General features: G+C 37.3%; 1 pseudogene; it reads right to left on the bottom strand.

Annotated features, from left to right (window-relative positions):
* LOC149141500 (uncharacterized) overlaps positions 1–17,610 on the bottom strand; it is a 47,836-nt pseudogene extending 30,226 nt beyond the window's left edge.
* Positions 17,611–19,344: the final 1,734 nt, after the last annotated feature.

The following is a 19,344-nucleotide window of genomic DNA, read 5'->3' as shown; positions in this document are numbered from 1 at the left end:
ATACCTCATCCTTGTGATTGGTGGGCATACAATAGTCCAGGTACCTATCCAAAAATGTTTGTTTCATATCATTCCAAGACCTAATGGATTGAGTGAGTAATCCCATGAACCATTTCAAGGCTGCTCCTTTCAATGTTGAAGGAAACAGTTTGAGTTTTTTAGAGTCTTCCAGATAATCATAAGTTCGACACACGACTTCAAACTCAAATAGAAATGTTTCAGGGTCCTCATTCCTTAACCCATGGAAGTTTGGGAGGACAGATGGTGAGATGTTTTTCATGGTGGCTCGGGAGTCCTCATCGACTATAGGAAATCCAAATGAGTTGTCTCCATCCCTATTTCCCCCAATGTTACCTCTACCTCCTCCATTGTTTCCTCCTCCTCCTCCTCTACCTCTACCTCTACCAAATCCAGTTGCTCCTTCCTCTATCATGGTAGTTTCCCTAGAGACTTCAGAGTCTTCTGGTTCTTCTACAAAGGGTGAATGAGAAGGAATTTCTCCCTCTTCTTCTTCAGATGATTCTACTTCTTCAATTACAATTTGTCTTTCTGTAGAAGGAAGGAAAGGATCTCTTTCTAATTCAAATTCGATGGAAGGTGTGGGAGAGTCGACTCCTGCCTCTTGAATTCCAGGAATCCTAGGGCTAGGAGTGTAAGTTGGAGATGATGGAGGTGTCTCTTGTCTATTCCTTGAAGTAGATGGACTTGTAAAAATCGAACTCTTGGCTCTAGCTAAAAACCTTCCCCTAGAATCTCTTGCTCTATGCATGTCATTTTTTTTTATTTTTCTTCAAGTCGGGCTAATAATTCTCTTTCTGATCTTCCAGGTCACTCTAGGTGCAAGAAGAGAGCATACTCAAGAAACTATTAAACCAATAACTTTCTCTTTTCTGATCCTCCAGATCACTCTAGGTGCAAGAGGAGAGCATACTTTGAGAGGTTATCAATTTTCCTTCCTTGAAATTTTCTTAATTTTTTTTAGAAATTGGCTACCTAATTTCACTTCCCCGGCAACGGCGCCAAAATGTTTGGTCAATTTAGTGATGTCTAAATTGCAACTTTTAAATGTCAACCCGGGGCTCGTAAGCTGATGAAGTGAGGTGTACTATATGTACTTAGGTAACCGTTTTCTTAGTCTTTTGTCGTTTTTAGCTTTTTTAAGTTTGTTTTCGAATGTATCTTTCCTACTGTGATGTGATGGAAATGTAATAAAGCAAGTGAAATGTGGATGATTGTGGTGATCTCTAAATGATTTCTCAAAACTTAAAAAGTATTCTACAAGAAATCTTGAACAACAACTACAATAAAATCAACTCTTAAAGGAAAATAAAGACATCAAATAAAAGACTAATGACATCGGCCCAGTATCTCTGCTGCTGAATGAAAATGAAAATGAAATCTATATTAAATCCAACTAAAAGTAAGAACAACTATCTCACACTATTTCAACTCTTCAACTTAATCTTCTCTATGAAAAGATATCATGAAATGTTAAGCAATGTGAAATCTAAGTGAAACTACATAAAAGAGACTAGTCACAATACTTTAACTTTCTCTTAACCTTTTGCCTTTCAGCTGAATTTATCATGTAAGAAACAGTTATGAATAAGTCAAGTAATGTGAGTTCTAAAGCAAACTAAATCAAGCTATACTAAGTGATATTTTGGCTCCCAATAAAGTTATTTGATTATGGAAAATGAACCATCAATAGATGAACAACTTGATATCTAAGAGCAGAAAGTAAATATGCAAGTTAAAGAAATGACAGTAAGGAAAATCAAAACTGCAAAACAATGAAGGTCAGCAACATAGACAAGATGATCACGCATGCCACTAGTTATGAAAAAAAAAGAGGGAAAACTGTCCCAGGCTTGGCTAAGAAACCTGCATAATGCACTGATCAGTCATGAACATAAAAGTGCAGAAATGTAAATCAACAGAAATCAAAGTTTATGTACAACTAATATACGTGTTGAAAAGAAATAAAAACGCAGCAATTTAAAAGACATATGTACAGCTAATATACATGAAACAAGAAAAAGAAATGCAAGAAATTAAAGGTTACTGTACAGGGCTTCAGCAAACAGGGGCCCTCTGCCTACTTCAGCCGGTTCAAGGAGCAGTTATACACTTAAATGCAAAACAGTCTTCTCATGTATTGAACATCAAATGTAAAGTACAGTGGGGAGCTCAAAATTACATACAAAACGATTAACTCTACAGCGTTCAAGGACGCTTTATTTATAAGGAGAAAGCAAACTACTTTAACGAGATCTATGCTATTCAACCGGCTGTTTAAAAACACGTGAATCCTCTGCGTCCCCGGATCTAGGTAAATGTCATCGTGTTCATTCAATCTAGAGAGTATGACTGTTGGATTCGTGCTTCTAGATTGTCTATGTGGCTGAGGATGATGCCACCTAGCTTCACGTGCCCAAAAATAGAGCAACGCAGAGCCGTGCCACCGCTGAACACTTCTGTTGACCGGTATTTGCCTCCTCGTTGACCGCGGGCTTTTATGGCTGTTCTGGGTGATCTGGAGGGACACGTCCCATGTCCTTGACTCCTGAAACTTGCCCATGTGGCTCATCTTCTCGGAGGACACCTGTAACATATCATTTAATAAAACAGCTGCGGAATCCTGTGCTGGCTGCAGAAACCTGGATCAGTTGTGGAAACCTGTGTTGGCTGCGGAAACGCAGCACTCTGAACCAAAATTCTAAACCAAACAACATTCATTAGCATAGTTAAAAAACCATGTAAAAAGTCCTAAAATACAATGACTTAAGCAACTTGATGGATGAAATGAGTGGGAAAAGAAGGAAATGAATGGGAAAAGAAGGCTGAGAGGGTGTGTAAGGAGGTACAGGTTCAAGGCTCTACAATGACCATTGTAGAGTTTCCACCGTTGGATGATGAGGGTCATCTAGAGTTGGTGTTGAGGGCTATTCTATAGGTGTGATAAAGGAAGCTCAGAAACATGACTCTTAGCGAGTTTTTGGTTAGGTGGAAGGACCTTCCTGAAGAAGATGCAACATGGGAAGGGGAGTAGGTGCTACAACATCCAACGTTGAAATTTCTTGAGGACAATAAAATTTTGGCAAGGGGGACTGTAATATCCCAAATTTCTTATGCTACATAGGAGAAATTTCAATTTTGACAATTTTTGGCATTTCAGTTAGAAACAAGGGAAAAATCAAAATTTTGGTGGTTTGTGAGGGCCACTCATCAAAGAATATGCACCCCTTGAGGAAACATGCACTTGTGGAGAGACAAGGAGAGGATGGAAATTAAACTAGTGGAACAAGGGGCCAAAAGGAGAGAAAAGGAGGAATAAGCATAAATAGAAGGCGAGGGCCAAATTTTGGGGCCTTTTGATAATGTTACAACTGAACATGTTGTTTGCTTGAGCTGCTTAGCCAAGTTAACATCATTTTGCTTAGCACAAGGAGATTTCCTGGTGGAGATCTCAACTCCTTCGGTGAACCTCGAGTGTCACCCTAGAGGAGTTTTTGCACACATTTGGAACATAGAGCTTTTGCAGGAGCCTTACACCCAGGTCTACATGTCGCCAGGATGCTGGGAGAAATTCACTCTATTGGTGGGAGGTAGATGTTGTGCAATATAAATTTCAGGAAATCCAGGGGTGGTTTGGCTTGTCAATTGCTAAATATTTGGGTGTTTTGAAGGGTTGAGCTTACAGGAAGATTATAGGCCGAATTTTTGTCTTATGGGGCCTACACAGGGCCTCTCCGGCTGAATTGCGTAAAGGATAAAGGGTAGAATGAATTGGGGCTCAAGGGGCTGAAGGAACAAGGAGGTTTGGTGGAGAAATTTGCAGAAGAAAATTGAGGGAAGTAGTGGAATAATTTATGGGAGCATTCTACAACCAATTTGCATATTGCGTACAAGTGGAGAAGTTGGGACGTACGCTCCATTTTGTGGATTTTCTGGGATGTTGGATTGAGGTTGATTCCCTTTTGGGTTTTGTGGAGTTGATTGAGGAGAAGCATCAACTATAGTTCCAGAAGTTTTTGAGTACCATATAGGGAGATTTCTTAATTTCCTTCCAACAAACAAAATTTTGGATAAACAAAGATTTGGTGGGAAAAATCTCCAGCACTTGGGCATAGAATTCACAACCTAGGGTTGGATTTGATTGCTATAGAAATCCCAAGTTCCTCTTTCCTTGATTATATTGTACTCATTTAGCTCATAACTTAATAAAAGACTTAGTTTTTGGTGCCATTATTTATGTAAGTGATATTTGTGTCTGCATGCAATTTTTGGGTATTGTTCATGCTACATGTTTTATGTTATTCATTGTTAAATTCCAGTTAGGAATAATACATTGAATCTTTACATCAATTTAGTGTTCCATATGAGTCTTCTAAATGAATTTTTCCAAACTGGGAGGAGGACAAGACAACAAATTTATAATTTTGATTGGTATATTTTTATTAAATATTGAAAATTTGTTACAAATCATTTAGTCAATGCCCATCACCAAAAAGAACTAAAACTTTTATAATGTTTCAACACAATAAGCCATCATGCTCCCTGATGGGATCTGTCTTGTGCATGTCATATGAATTTCAATACTTGTAACCCATCGAGACCATGAAACTTCAGATCCTAAAAACACAAAAGATGTGCTCAATAATTCCCATCCTTTCCCCTACCATATTCATCAGTAACGATGAAAAATTCTTGTTTTTCCTTTACCTTTTTTATCCTACCTTTGGATCATATTGATCTATCAGACCTTATTACACTAGAGATTTTAACAATGTTTCTCTTCCACACAGGACCTCCAATACCAAATTTCCTCATTCTATAACATTCTTGATAGGTATAAAAAAGGCAATGGATCACATTGATAGGGGCCATTCAAACTTAAAATTGTTTCTCTTTCTCTAGGAGTACAATCAATAGATCTCATGATTCAATAACATTTCCTATTATCATTAGAAAGTGTTCAAAACATGTTGCACTACATCTAGTAACACTTCAAAGTTTCGAACTGATGGAAACAACCACTCATCAACCATTGTAAGATGTAACCCATCTGCCGAATGGGGAATTTTCAATGTAGTTTATCTTTTATCCATGCTTTTTGGTTTCAGATTTCCTTAACACGATGAAAATTTCTATTGTCAACAACATCTGTCAAAAGCATGACTATTTACATTCCAAGCAACCCTTCAAGCTAATAAATAGAGCATTGCAAAAATAGAATTCACAATCTTCCTTAATATAATTTACCATAACACTAAGATCTACAGGATGGGATGATGAGAAGTGACTTCCAATGACCAGAGAAAGTATGATGGGCGACTTTCCATTTTCTTGGATGAAAAGTGATTTTAATTAGTTACTTAATTAAATAAAAGGAAGGAAAATAAGTAATTGAATGGAAACGGCCAAAAGATAAAAGTAAAATTAAATTAAATTAAAATTTCCTTAGATGAAGTCAAGGAGGATCTTCTAGAATAATACTAATTAATCAAAATAAAATACTTCTAGAAGGTTGGAGATCTATTTATCGATATTTTAAAGGGAAGAGGATGAGAACATTTGGGGCAACTTGGAGTTATGATTGTTTCTTATTGTTGAGGATTGGTGAAACTAGTTCCCATCTTCAATGAAGCTCCAGGACAAAAACCCTTGGGATTCCATTGCTTGTGAGTTGGATGAAAACTCAATTCATCTTCGAGGAGATTTCACCTAGGAATCTCACAGTGCTTCAATGACATATTAGAGAGAAGATCAACAGTCGATCTGCACATTGGAGTGAGGATCATCCAAATCCTCAATTGGGGTTACATCTCTATTGCAATTTGCTATATATCATATACCCTCAGTTGTATTAGCATGTTTTTAGTTATTAATAAAAGTTGAGTTTATTTCGTTCATCATTTCATTCATCTTATGGGTTTTATTTTTCTGGAAATTTATGTTCTATGAATGAAATTTTTATGATGCCTTTGGATAAATAATTTGTTGAAGCTAAATAATGAAATATTAGCCAAATATTTCATCTGATATTTTACAAAGGATAGCCTTGCTAACCAAGTTGTCTATAGATGTCACTGGACCTGAAAACTTGAAATAATTACAAGAAGAGGATGTTTATTCTGGTACAGCATCAAAGGTTTGCAAACAATCATTGAATGGAGATTCAACAACTTACTTGGATTATTTCATCCAAGTGGGTTCACTATTTAAGTGATCAATGAGAGAGGTGGCTTGGAAGGTCACTTTAGTGTGGATAAAACAAGTATAAATTTGATAGAAGACATTGATCAAAAAATTCTAACAATGTAAAGAAATAGGTGGAAAGTTGTTGAGTTTATCTGTTAATGCATAGAGTGGATCATTGTAGTATAGAATCTAAACAAATGATCTTGAAATTATTATACAACCCAATATCAATAAAAAAAAAGTATAAATTTGATAGAAGACTTTAACCAAAAAATTCTAACAATGTGAAGAAATGGGTGGAAAGTTGTTGAGTTTGTCTATTGTTAATGCATAGAGTGGATCTTTATAGTCTAGAATCTAAACAAATTCTTTTCAAATCCTTACACAACCAAGTACCAATAAAACGAGTATAAATTTGATAGAATACATTAACCAAAAAGTTCTAACAATGTGAAGAAATAGGCGGAAAGTTGTTGAGTTTGTTTGTTGTTAATGCATAGAGTAGATCTTTGTAGTGTAGAATCTAAACAAATTATCTTCAAATCCTTACACAACCCAGTACCAATATTTTCTCTTACACCCTGCATCAAAATATGCAATGCCACTGGAGGGAATTAACCTTCATATACTTAAAAACCACATAATATTATTTTCTCCTTTCCATTCTTGGGAAACCTAGGGAACACTCATGTAATGAAGAAAACTAGCAAACCTCATAGAGAAATTATTTTTGCATTGAAGAACCTTGAACAAAATAGTAAAGTAACAAAAAATCAACCAATGAACTCTTTATTGGTGAAAACATGGAATAACCCTTTGAATTATGGTGGTTGAATGACAAACATGGGTAGAAAGAGTCAAATGTGGAAATTCCATTTAATATATTTATCGCTTGGCTAGTTAAACACAAATTTCAAAAGTTAGGGAAAAAAGGAGTGCAATTATAAAAATTCGCTTGTTGAATATTTGAAGTTTATATGCACTTAGTGTACAGGCATAAGTTTATGGCTAAAATTTTCATTGTTTACTTTTATCTAACATAATTATATAAATTAAATGGCTACACATCAATTCATATATGGAAATAGTTTTAGCTAAAGTAAAGAAAGCACTGAATATTTGCGGTGCATATACCGTTAGTGCATAAGGGTAATTTTGTCTCTAAATTTTTTATTATTTAAATTTAATTAGTATAACTATATAAATTAAATAGTTAGACATCAATTCATATACAAAAAATACTTTTAGTTAAAGTAAAGAAAGAAGTGTAATTATAAAAATTGACTAACTGAAGTTCATCTACACTAGTGCATAGGTGTAATACAAGTGGACATGACCCTTTTTCAATTAAATTGAAAATGGCATAATTATTGTTGAGATAAATCTCACCTTTTTATCTTGTGTACAATTGAAAATATAAAACCATACCATCCACCAATTAATTATTAAAAATATAAATCCCTACCATCCCCCAATAATTTATTGATACTTAAATTAAAATTCCAAAAGCCTTCACAAGCATTAAAAATACATGACAAATGACCGTTATCCTTGGATATACTTTTGGGTCATCTGTTTATACATCATCCTCGAGTATTATAATGAAAGTAAAGTTTAATTGATGTTGTGTGAGTGAATATGCTTTGTGAATTTTTGTTTTCTTTTTTCTTTTTAACTAAGTGTTCTAATTATGCTTGGCACGCCACACTAGAATTTGTAGAAAAGTTACTTCAATTGTTTTCTTGATGGCATCAAATTGCATGAGAGTAGGATTTAATCTTGTGTGTTGAGGTAAGACTAGCGAAAAAAATAATTGGGTAGATCTACATGAATTATGAAAATTTTATAAGAAAGGATTATAGAGAGGAGACCATTTTTTTTGTATGGCATAAAGAAGAGGTGTTCAACATGGATGGGGTGGATGTGGACCATATGGAGTAGGTGGTGAAAACATTTTATTGGTTTTGAGGGAAATGCAAGCCCAATTCGATGCCTTGGAAGTAAACATAATGAAAATTAATGTTTTTGATGATGAGCATGAAGAGAAATGGAAATGAAACATAATATATACAAAGCAATGGGAAGAAGAATCCATCCTAGAGGGGAAAAAATTAAACCACTACAAAATGAGAGGTAGCAAAAAATTAGAACCCCTACATTTTTTGGTAGTTTAAATCTAGATGAATGAATCAGTTGGATCACTAAGATTGGAGAATCTGAGTATAAACATGTGGAAGACCTTGAAAGGGTGATTTTTGCCTATAAAAAATTGAAGGGATAGGTTACATTGTAGTGGAAAGACGTATACATTGACAGGAACCAGAAAGGAAAGTAGAAAATTAATTTTTTGAGATAGGATGATAACCAAGCTAATGGGGAATCCCCCCACCCACACCAATGATTATTTGTTGAGATTGATCATAGGGCTACAAAACCTAAGGAAGAAAGAGTTGAATGTGAAATACTACATGGAATAATTTTACAAACTAATCATTAGATTCAGTAGCATGGAGAAGAATAATGATAACATCCCTTGATATGTTAATGACATAAGGTTGGTCATTCAAGATGAAATTAGTTTGATGAGATTTCACTTAGTTAAGGAGGCATATTAATTATCCCTTAAAGCATACGAGACTTTGGAAAGAAAATAACAACAATCAAACAAGGGTAGAGGTCAAGGTGGGGAAGAGGACAATGGTGTTATGAAGGTGCCACACAATTCGAAATAAAGAAAGAGAGATCGACACCTCTCATCAAGGAACCAAAGAAGGAAATTAGCCCTAAGTAGCTAGGAGATATATTAGAAGAGCATGTCATAGAGATTTCATAAGTACATGTTTTAAATGTGGACAATATGGTCATCCCATATATGAATGTTGATGAAGATATAGTTGCAATAGAAGCTGAATATATATTAAAAGGATAATATATAGTTGCAGTAGATCCTAAACATGAAGAGATATTAATGATCAATAGAGAATTGATGAAAATTGAGAAGAAAAGGTAAGGACCTTCACTAAGAGAAAACAATTCAAAATAAATGTAATTCTATAGGAAAGTGTTGCATGATGATCATATATGAAAGAAGCATAGAGAATTTGGTGTCCACAAAAATGGCACAAAAGCTTAATTTGAAATGCATGTTGCAACTTAATTCATACAAAGTGTCATGGTTATAAAAGGTCATCAAATAAATGTGATAGAATAATGCAAGTTAACTTATCATGTAACAGAGTACCATGATGAAATTCAATGTACAATGATACCAATGTATACTTACCTACCTCGTGGGAAAGATCATGGAAATATTGGCAAAAAATAATAATTAATGGTAGGAATAACACTTACCAATTTGTGAAAGATCATAATAAATTCAAGTTAGATCTGAGACTTTTGTGATCCATATTGTAGATAAATGTCTTTCGGATTAATCACATCATTAGGATTTGGTCGATGTTTCAAACCAACTAATGTGGTTGATGCAGGAGCATCCAGCTCAGGGAGGTCATGGCTGGGAATTTATCTTTTCTAACAGTTTGAGTTTCGTTAGTTTTAATTTTCATTTACATTTATAGGAATGGTTTTCTCAGCCACTATTAGTGTTTTGCTTACGTATTCTTTTTTACTTTTTAGTTTTATTTAAAATTTTCTTTTAGTTTACAAAACAAGAAAAGACAGTTATTCAGAAACCACTTAATGTAACTACTGGTAGTTTGCTAACTATCCAGTGTTCTCTACAAAAATAAAAGAGGAAACGACTATTGTAATGTTTTTGACCATCATAGAATGGAATGAAGAAAATGCACAGAAGCATTCTGAAGAACAAAAACATCTGAATCCATTCATATTACAGCTTTAGCATCTTTTCTACGAAATACAATTACATTCATTTTTCTTTTCTATAAGCACAATGATGACAGACAGTGAACAGTAAGCACCGAAGCGAGGAGAGCAGCCAAACAAGTCAGCAGCATAATAGAGAAAGCCTACGAGAGAAACAAGAGAGCCACAGTCGAAAGAATACCAAGAAAACAAGCTACAGGTATAGAAACGAACGCATTACCATTTTCCTTTGCAAATTTTTAACAAACAAAACTACTATATAAATATATATATTTGTCAAATCCAAGCATCCACAGTTCACTGTTCAGAGACCAACAAATAAAACAGAGTTGACAAAACTATAAACCACCGCGAGGTCATCACAGGACTGTATTAATACAACCATGGTTACAATAGCAGAGCCATAAAAAAGGTATATAGTAAAGCTACAGGTATAGTGGGGCCAGTGTACAACAAGGCCAAAGCCAAATCTCAACTAAAGACCCATAAAACCCTACAGAAAAACCCTCAAATAGTCAAACAAGAAAAACACCAAGGAGTGACCCTACCCAGTTCAGGCGTAGGAGATAAGGTGAGAGGACGACAAACAAAGCCCGTCGCTCACTTGCATTGGCCAACACACAGGTCATAAGGACCAAAGAATGGAACAACAGTTACCAAACACAACTAGAAACAGAGGAAAGGGTTATAAGAAACTCACTGAGGGAGAGCCGAGCCCATGCAAACCAGAAGAGAAGCCACGGAATTAAGGTTACAGTCGCAGAGGTGCTCGCTGCCCACAAGGAGCAAAGATTGTCAGCGATGGAGGAAAAACGAAGCAGATAAGACTAGCATGGAGAGAGGACTTACCTTTTGGATGACCGCCGAGTGAGAGCCGAAAGCCGAGCCACTCCACAACCGCAACCTGTGTCAAAACCAAGCAAACAATCAGACTGCAAAGCAAGTGCATTGAGGAAAACTGTACATAACCAAAGCCTGCAACTGTAAACATAACCAGAGCCAAGTGAAACTGATAACAGAGACCGAGACCAAGGGTTCTAGACCCAGGCCTCAGAACCAAGCATGGAACAGGGAGCATCAACATCATACGCAGGTGGAAACCCTCGCAGAGTTGCAAGCCAGGCACAGTGGAATGAAACACCTGTAAAACCAACAGAGCAAACCCTCATTTCATGAAACCGCAGACCTCACAAGCAGCATAGTGAAACAGCAAATGGAATGAACAGTTCAGGGTTTCGGAGGATAGTAAGAGCGGGAAGGAATGAGGCCCAAGGCTAGGACACATGTCCTCGTCACAATTAAGCAACAATACAATATCATTAAAGTCAACCAACCACTGCTTTAATAAAATTCAATCAACAGTTTATCATTAACCCGAAGGTATAAAGGCCTGGACCCATCAAATTTTGGTATCAGAGCAGGTACAGTTAATTGTTTTTTTTTATAAAATGGAAGCTAGAAGAAGAGGTCATGGCAGAGCTATTCGAAGAGTAGTAGATGAAGGACTTAGGGAAGAGATTAGCATCCTAAATGCCTGTTTAGTGGCAGTAGAAGTAGGAAGGAGAAGGGATCTAGAAGTAGGGGACGACAGTGAAGAAGAAGCTATAGTTATGGCAGATGGATCAGATGAAGAAGGACCTGAAATCAAATTGTTAAGGTTAGTTTTGTTAGCTAGCAGTAAGCCAAAGCTTGAAATTCTGAACTATGATGGCAGTTTGTCCACAGAAGTGTTGTTGGACTAGATTAGTGAGTTAGACAAATATTTTGAATGTGAGGAGTTCAGCGAAGATAGGAGAGTTAAATTCACTACCAACAAGTTGAAACGACACGCGTCCTTATGGTGGGATAGTGTCCAAGCAGAGAGGAGAAGATTGAATAAGTTACCCATTAAAAAGTGGACCAGAATGGTTGCCAAGATGAAGGATAATTTTTTGCCCAAAGATTACCAGATTTCTCTGTATCGGCAGGTGCATAATTTGAAGCAGAGAGGAATGACGGTGAAAGAATATACTGAAGAATTCTATTGGGTGAATTTGAGAGCTGGTTATATTGAAGACACCCTGGAAAAGACAACAAGGTTTGTGAATGGCCTAAGGCTGGATATATTGGACGAGATAAGTATTCTTTCTCCAAAAACCATAGAGGAAGCATACCAGAGTGCCTTAAAGGTAGAAGAAAAGATTGCAAGAAAGCAGAATGCAAGAGAGGATGAGGAACTGGCAAAGGGAAAGGACAATCCTTTGGCAGAGGAAGAACTACCAACAACAGTGAAGAGGGTAGTAGTTCAAAGACCTCAAGGACAACAGAAAAGGAAGGTAGCACTAGGGGAGGAAGGCCATACCAGAGAGGAAGGGGAAATGGTAGGGGCAGAGGAGTTGCCTACCAGTGTTACAAGTGCCACAAGTGGGGGCATAGGTCCTTTGAGTGTCCTGAAGGAGAACAGGCTGGTCAAAGAGGAGCATATGTTGCTCAGACACAGGAAGCAGAGGCACCGCCTCAAGTGGTAGATAATGTACCGGAAACAGGAGATGCCTTAGTCTTGACCAAGGTACTACTGAAACCGGCAAAGGAAATAGCTGAACAAACCCAAAGAAAGGAATTATTTCGGAATGTGTGCAAGTCACATGGAAAATGCTGCAAACTGATTATAGACAGTGGAAGCACTGATAATCTGGTTGCAATAGAGATGGTGGAGAAATTGGGTTTGAAAAGGTTGAAGCACCCAACTCCCTATAAGGTGTTGTGGTTACAGAAGGGTCACCAACTGCTAGTTGATGAGCAGTGTGAAGTGGAGTTCCATATTGGCAAGTTTAGGGACAAAGTGATTTGTGACATCATGCCCATGGATGTGTGTCATATTCTGCTAGGTAGACCATGGCAGTATGACTGAAAAGTTGTTCATGATGGAAAAACAAATTGTTACAAGTTTGTCAAGGATGGGATTAAGCATACGCTAGTACCCATCAAGGAAGAAGAAACAACAGAAACTAGTGGGACAAAAGTACTACTGGTGGGTGGAAAAGAATTTCTAAAATAGATTGAAGATGATGAGGTAAAGTATGTTGTTGTAAGGAGACCGAGAGCAGTGCTGTTGCACACTGAAATTTTTGACTTACCTGAAGAAATCCAGGAAATGTTGCAGGAATTCAGCGACATTGTGGTGGATGATTTACCGGATAAATTACCACCAAAGCAGAGTATCAGTCATCACATAGATTTCATCCCTGGAGCTAGTTTACCAAATAAAGCTGCTTACCAGATGAGTCCCAAGGACAACGAAGAGATCAGGAAGCAGGTACAGGAATTGTTGGACAAAGGCTTGATATAGGAAAGTTTAAGTCCCTGTGCAATTCCGACAGTTTTAGCTCCCAAGAAAGGAGGCGAGTGGCAGATGTGTACAGATTCACGAGAAATAAACAAAATTACGATCAGATACAGGTTTCCATTGCCACGAATGGATGACATGATGGACTGCTTGAGTGGGGCAGCATATTTTTTGAAGATAGATCTGAAGAGTGGATACCACCAGATTAGAATCAGAGAAGGGGACGAATGGAAAACAACTTTCAAGACTAATGAAGGGCTGTATGAATGGCTGGTGATGCCATTTGGGTTGAGTAATGCCCCTAGTACTTTCATGCGCCTGATGAATGAGATGTTGAAGGAGTTCATTGGGAAATTTGTGATTGTGTATCTTGACGATATACTGATTTTTAGCAAGACCAAGGAAGAACATTTTCGACATGTTCGATATGTTCTAGAGAAGTTGCAGCAAAACAAGTTGCTGATAAATCTGAAAAAAATGTACTTTCTTTTAGAAGGAGTTAGTCTATTTGGGTTTCGTGATTGCAGAAAATGAGCTGAAAATGGACCCAGAAAAAGTTGCAGCTATACTTAGCTGGCCATCCCCTAAGAGTTTGTTCGAAGTTCGAAGTTTTCATGGGTTGGCAAGTTTCTATCGCAAGTTTATAAAGAATTTTAGTGGAATCTACGCACCTATGTTGGATACAATCAAAAAGGCATGTCAACCTTTTTAGTGGACTGAAGCTACAGAGAAGAGCTTCTAGATATTGAAGAAAAAGATCATTGAGAGGCCAATTTTGAGGCTGCCTGATTTCAACAAACTTTTTCAAGTTCGTTGTGATGCCAGTGGTACAGCCATTAGAGCCATACTCAACTAGGAAGACAAACCAGTAGCCTATTTCAGTGAAAAATTGAATGAAAGCAGGCAAAAATATATGTCTTATGACAAGGAATTTTATGTCGTTGTCCAAGCCTTGAAGCATTGGAGGAATTATCTGTTGGGTGATGAGTTTGTCTTGTTTTCTGATAATTCTGCATTACAGTATGTTATGCAACAACATAATTTGAATCACAAGCATGCAAAATGGGTGGAGTACTTACAGAGTTTTACATTCGTATTGAAGCATATCAGTGGTCAAGCGAACAAGGTAGTAGATGCACTAAGTAGAAGAGTTCTACTCTTGCAGGAGAGCACGATACAAGTGTTGGGATTTGAACACTTGAAGGACTTGTATCAAACAGATGCAGATTTCAAGGAGGCTTATGAAGCCTACCAGAATCCTTTGTTGAGGAACAATAGTCCATGGTTGGACTATAACTTGCAGGAGGAGTTGTTATTCAAGGGAGGACAACTGTGTGTCCCAGAATGTTCGATGAGGGAGAACATCATTTGGGAAAAACATAGTGGAGGTCTAGCTGGACATTTTGGCATTGATAAGACCTTGGATCAGCTCAGTCATTTCTATTACTAGCTGAAGATGTGAAGAGACATGCAGTGGTATGTGACCAGGTGTAAGATATGTCAGTTGGCGAAAGGGCACAGTCAGAACACGGGGTTGTATACACCCTTGCCTATTCCAAACAGACCATGGGATTTAGTCAGTCTGGACTTTGTCCTGGGTCTGCCCAAAACACAGCGGGGTTTTGATTCCATCATGGTGGTGGTGGACCGATTTTCGAAGATGGCACACTTTATCCCTTGCAGAAAAACCAGTGATGCTACCCATGTAGCACACTTGTTTTTCACGGAAGTCATTAGACTGCACGACTTACCCAAGTCCATTATTTCAGACAGGGACGTGAAATTCAGAGGGCATTTCTGGCACACCTTGTGGAAAAAGCTGGACACGAAGCTAAATTTCAGCTCCGCTTATCACCCACAGATTTATGGGTAGACGGAGGTAGTAAACAGAAGCTTAGGAAACCTGTTGCAGAGTCTAGTTGGAGAAAATTCACGAATGTGGGATCGTGTACTTGCTCAAGCGGAATTTGCTTACAACGATTCACCGAATCGAAGCACAGGAAGTAGTCCTTTTCAGATCTTGTATGGAATGCATCCCCGAGGAGTGCATGAGTTACGAGATTTGGGATAGTTAGAAAGAAGAAGTGTTGACGGGGAAGACTTTGCAAGAGCAATTAACGACCTACATGAGCAGGTGAAGACAAAATTACAGGATAGCAATCAAAGGTACAAATAGAAAGCAGATTTGAAATGATGGGAGGTACATTTTAATGTAGGGGATCAGGTTCTAGCGCATCTGCACAAGGAAAGATTCCCTAAGGGCGAATACAATAAACTGAAATTCAAAAAAATTGGACCTTGTAAAATTCTACGTAAATTTTCTGCAAATGCCTATGAGCTATAATTGCCTCCAGGTATAGCAATATCACTCATCTTTAATGTGGCAGATTTATTCCCATACACTACCAGTCCGGAAGAGGACAGTTCGGCACAGCCAAAGTGGGACACCTAGGAAAGGAGTAGTTCGTGGATGAGACAAATGCCTTCAACTCAGCCACTTGAAATCAAAGGAATCCTCAATACACAGGTGGCCAGGCGGACTCGGAGAAAGGAGTACCTACTGTACCTCATCAAGTAGAAGAATCGCCCTATTAAGAACAGTTCATGGCTTGATGCAGATACAACGTGCAGGGTATTATATCGAGGAGCTTATGGACCAGAGCCATGAATTTTCACCTACCCTGGGAGCCTGATGCAGGAGCATCCGGCTCAGGGAGGTCATGGCTGGGAATTTGTCTTTTCTAACAGTTTGAGTTTCGTTAGTTTTAATTTTCATTTACATTTCTAGGAATGGCTGTCTCAGCCACTATTAGTGTTTTTCTTACGTATTCTTTTTACTTTTTAGTTTTATTTAAAATTTTCTTTTAGTTTACAAAACAAGAAAATACAATTATTCAGAAACCACTTAATTTAACCACTTAATATAACTACTGGCAGTTTTCTAACAGTCCAGTGTTCTCTATAAAACTAAAAGAGGAAACAACTATTGTAATCTTTTTGACCATCATAGAACGGAATGAAGAAAATGCATAGAAGCATTTTGAAGAACAAACACATTTGAATCCATTCATATTACAACTTTAGCATCTTTTCTACGAAATACATTTTTATTCATTTTTCTTTTCTATAAGCACAATGATGACAGACAGTGAACAGTAAGCACCAAAGCGAGGAGAGCAGCCAAACAAGTCAGCAGTGTAACAGATCAATCCTACGGGAGAAACAAGAGATCCACAGTTGGCAGAATACCAAGAAAACAAGCTACAGTTATATAAACGAGTGCATTACCATTTTCATTTCCAAACTTTTAACAAATGAAACTACTATATAAATATATATATTTGTCAAAGCCGAGCATCAACAGTTCATTGTTCAAAGACCAGCAAATAAAACAGAGTTGACAAACTATAAACCACTATGGGGTCATCACAGGACCATATTAATACAACCATGGTTACAATAGCAAAGCCATAAAAAAGTATACAGTAAAGCTACAGGTACAGTGAGGCCAGTGTACAGCAAGGTCGAAGCCAAATCTCAACTAAAGACCCATAAAACCATACAGCAAAACCCTCAAATAGTCAAACAAGAAAAACACCAAGGAGTGACCCTACTTAGTTCAGACGTAGGAGATAAGGCAAGAGGACGACGAACGAAGCCCATCGCTCACCTGCATTGGCCAACAAGCAGGTCATAAGGACCGAAGATTGGAACCACAGTTACCAAACATAACAAGAAATAGAGGAAAGGGTTATAAGAAACTCACCGAGGGAGGGACAAGCTTGTGCAAACCAGAAGAGAAGCCACGGAATTAAGGTTATAGTCGCAAAGGTGCTCGTTGCCCACAAGGAGCAAAGATTGTCAGCAACGGAGGAAAAACAAAGCGAATAAGACCAGCATGGAGAGAGGACTTACCTTTTGGATGATCGTCGAGTGAGATCCGAAAGCCGAGCCACTCCACAACCACAACCGGTGTCAAAACCAAGCAAACAATCAGACTGCGAAGCAAGTGCATTGAGGACAGTTGTACATAACCAAAGCCTGCAACTGTAAACATAACCAGAACCGAGCAAAACTGATAACAGAGACCGAGACCAAGGGTTCTAGACCTAGGCCTCAAAACCAAGCACGAAACAGGGAGCATAGACATCATACGCAGGTGGAAACCCTCGCAGAGTTGCAAGCCAGGCACAATGGAACGAAACACCCATAAAACCAATAGAGCAAACCCTCATTTCGCGAAACCATAGACCTCACAAGAAGCATAGTGAAACAACAAATGGAATGAACAGTTCAGGGTTTTGGAGGATAGTAAGAGTGGGAAGGAACGAGGCCCAAGGCCAGGACACATGTCCTCGTCACAATTAAACGATAGTACAATATCATTAAAGTCAACCAACCACCGCTTTAATAAAATTCAATCAACAGTTTATCATTAACCCGAAGGTATAAAGGGTTGGACCCATCAGTGGTTCATCCTCAGGACAAGGTGAAAAAATCATACAAACTTCATGAGTAAATAGCAGTGATGCATCATTGCCAATTAAACAAGAAGAAGGGGAAAATAGAAGCAACATAGTTATGTTGGTCTTAGTGAAGGATTTATAGAAGGAAGCAAAGTAGTAAAAAAGATGCTATAAAATTCTTCCAAAAGGAAAAATAATATGAATTGAAGCATTATATACCATTTATATGAAGTTAAGGGGCTACTACATGAATATGAGGAGATTGTTTTAATTGATTTCCCAATTAATTTTCCATTAATGAAGATTTTATAACATTAACCATATTTGATTTATGATCCAAGTTTATTGATTAAGGAACCCTATGGATTGACAATTATAGTGAGTGAAGAGATAAATAAACAAGTCCAAGGTGCGTTGGAAAGGGTTTGAGATTTACATTGCTAAGAATGCATGACTTAAGGGAGTGTTTGAGTGGAGCCAAGCATTTCTTCAACACTAACTTAAAAGGGTTGTATGATTTGTTGGTTATACCATTTGGATTGAAAATTTGACCCAACACATTCATGAGGTTGATCAATTAGGTACTTACACCATTCTTAGGTGGATATGTGACATTGCCTTTGGACAATATAATAATTTTCAAAAAGACCAAAGAAGAGCATTTGGTGCATGTGAGACAAGTGTTGGAGTAGTGACAAAAGGAGAAGCTACTGATAAATATCAAAAAGTGTTTGTCCATGCACAAGAAGATATTCTACTTGGGCTTTGTTATATATCAAGAAGGGTTGAAGAAAAATCTTGAAAAGGTCCAAGGAGTTGTTGAAAGGTGAACACAACGAATACATTTGAGCTAATAATTTTCCATGGTTTAGAAAATATTTTTAAGAAAACTCATTATAAATTGAGTGGGTTTTATGTACCACTCGCCAAATATACGAGGAAGGGAAGCTCACAATGGATAACACCAAATCATAGTTTTGAGCTCATAAAAGGGAAAGTCACTGAAAATTTATATTAACTTTATCAAACTTTGATGAAGTGTTCCAAGTGGATTGTGATGCAAGTGTAACAATGATGGGGCCAAAGTTGAGTCAAGAAGGAAACCCAATAGTAATTTTTAATGAAAATTTGAATGAGGCCAAAAGGAAGTATTTCACATAAGAGCAAGAGTTTTATGTGATCATTGAAGAATGGAACAAGTGGAAACATTATCTCTTGTCCAAAGAGTGTTATATTCATCATCAAAGATTGAACAAAAGAACGTGAAGTGGGTGAACTTGTTACAGAGGTATTTATTTTCAGTATTTAAGCATCGAAGTAGAAAGTCCAATATAATTGTTTATACATTGAGTAGGAGGACAACCTTGCTGACCAATTAGTTGTCTATAGAGGTGGTTGGGATTGAAAACTTGAAATAATTATTAGAAGATGATGTTTATTTTGTTGGGTCACTTCAATATGGATCAAACAAGTATAACTTTTGATAGAAAACATTGAATTAAA

The sequence above is a fragment of the Pinus tabuliformis genome, chromosome X (genome assembly GCF_031772625.1).
Source record: "Pinus tabuliformis cultivar Carrire ecotype Pingquan chromosome X, CPIR1, whole genome shotgun sequence".
Lineage (NCBI taxonomy): Eukaryota > Viridiplantae > Streptophyta > Pinopsida > Pinales > Pinaceae > Pinus > Pinus tabuliformis.
The sequence above is the reverse complement of the archived record's forward strand: the minus strand, read 5'-3'. Positions and strand labels throughout refer to the sequence as shown.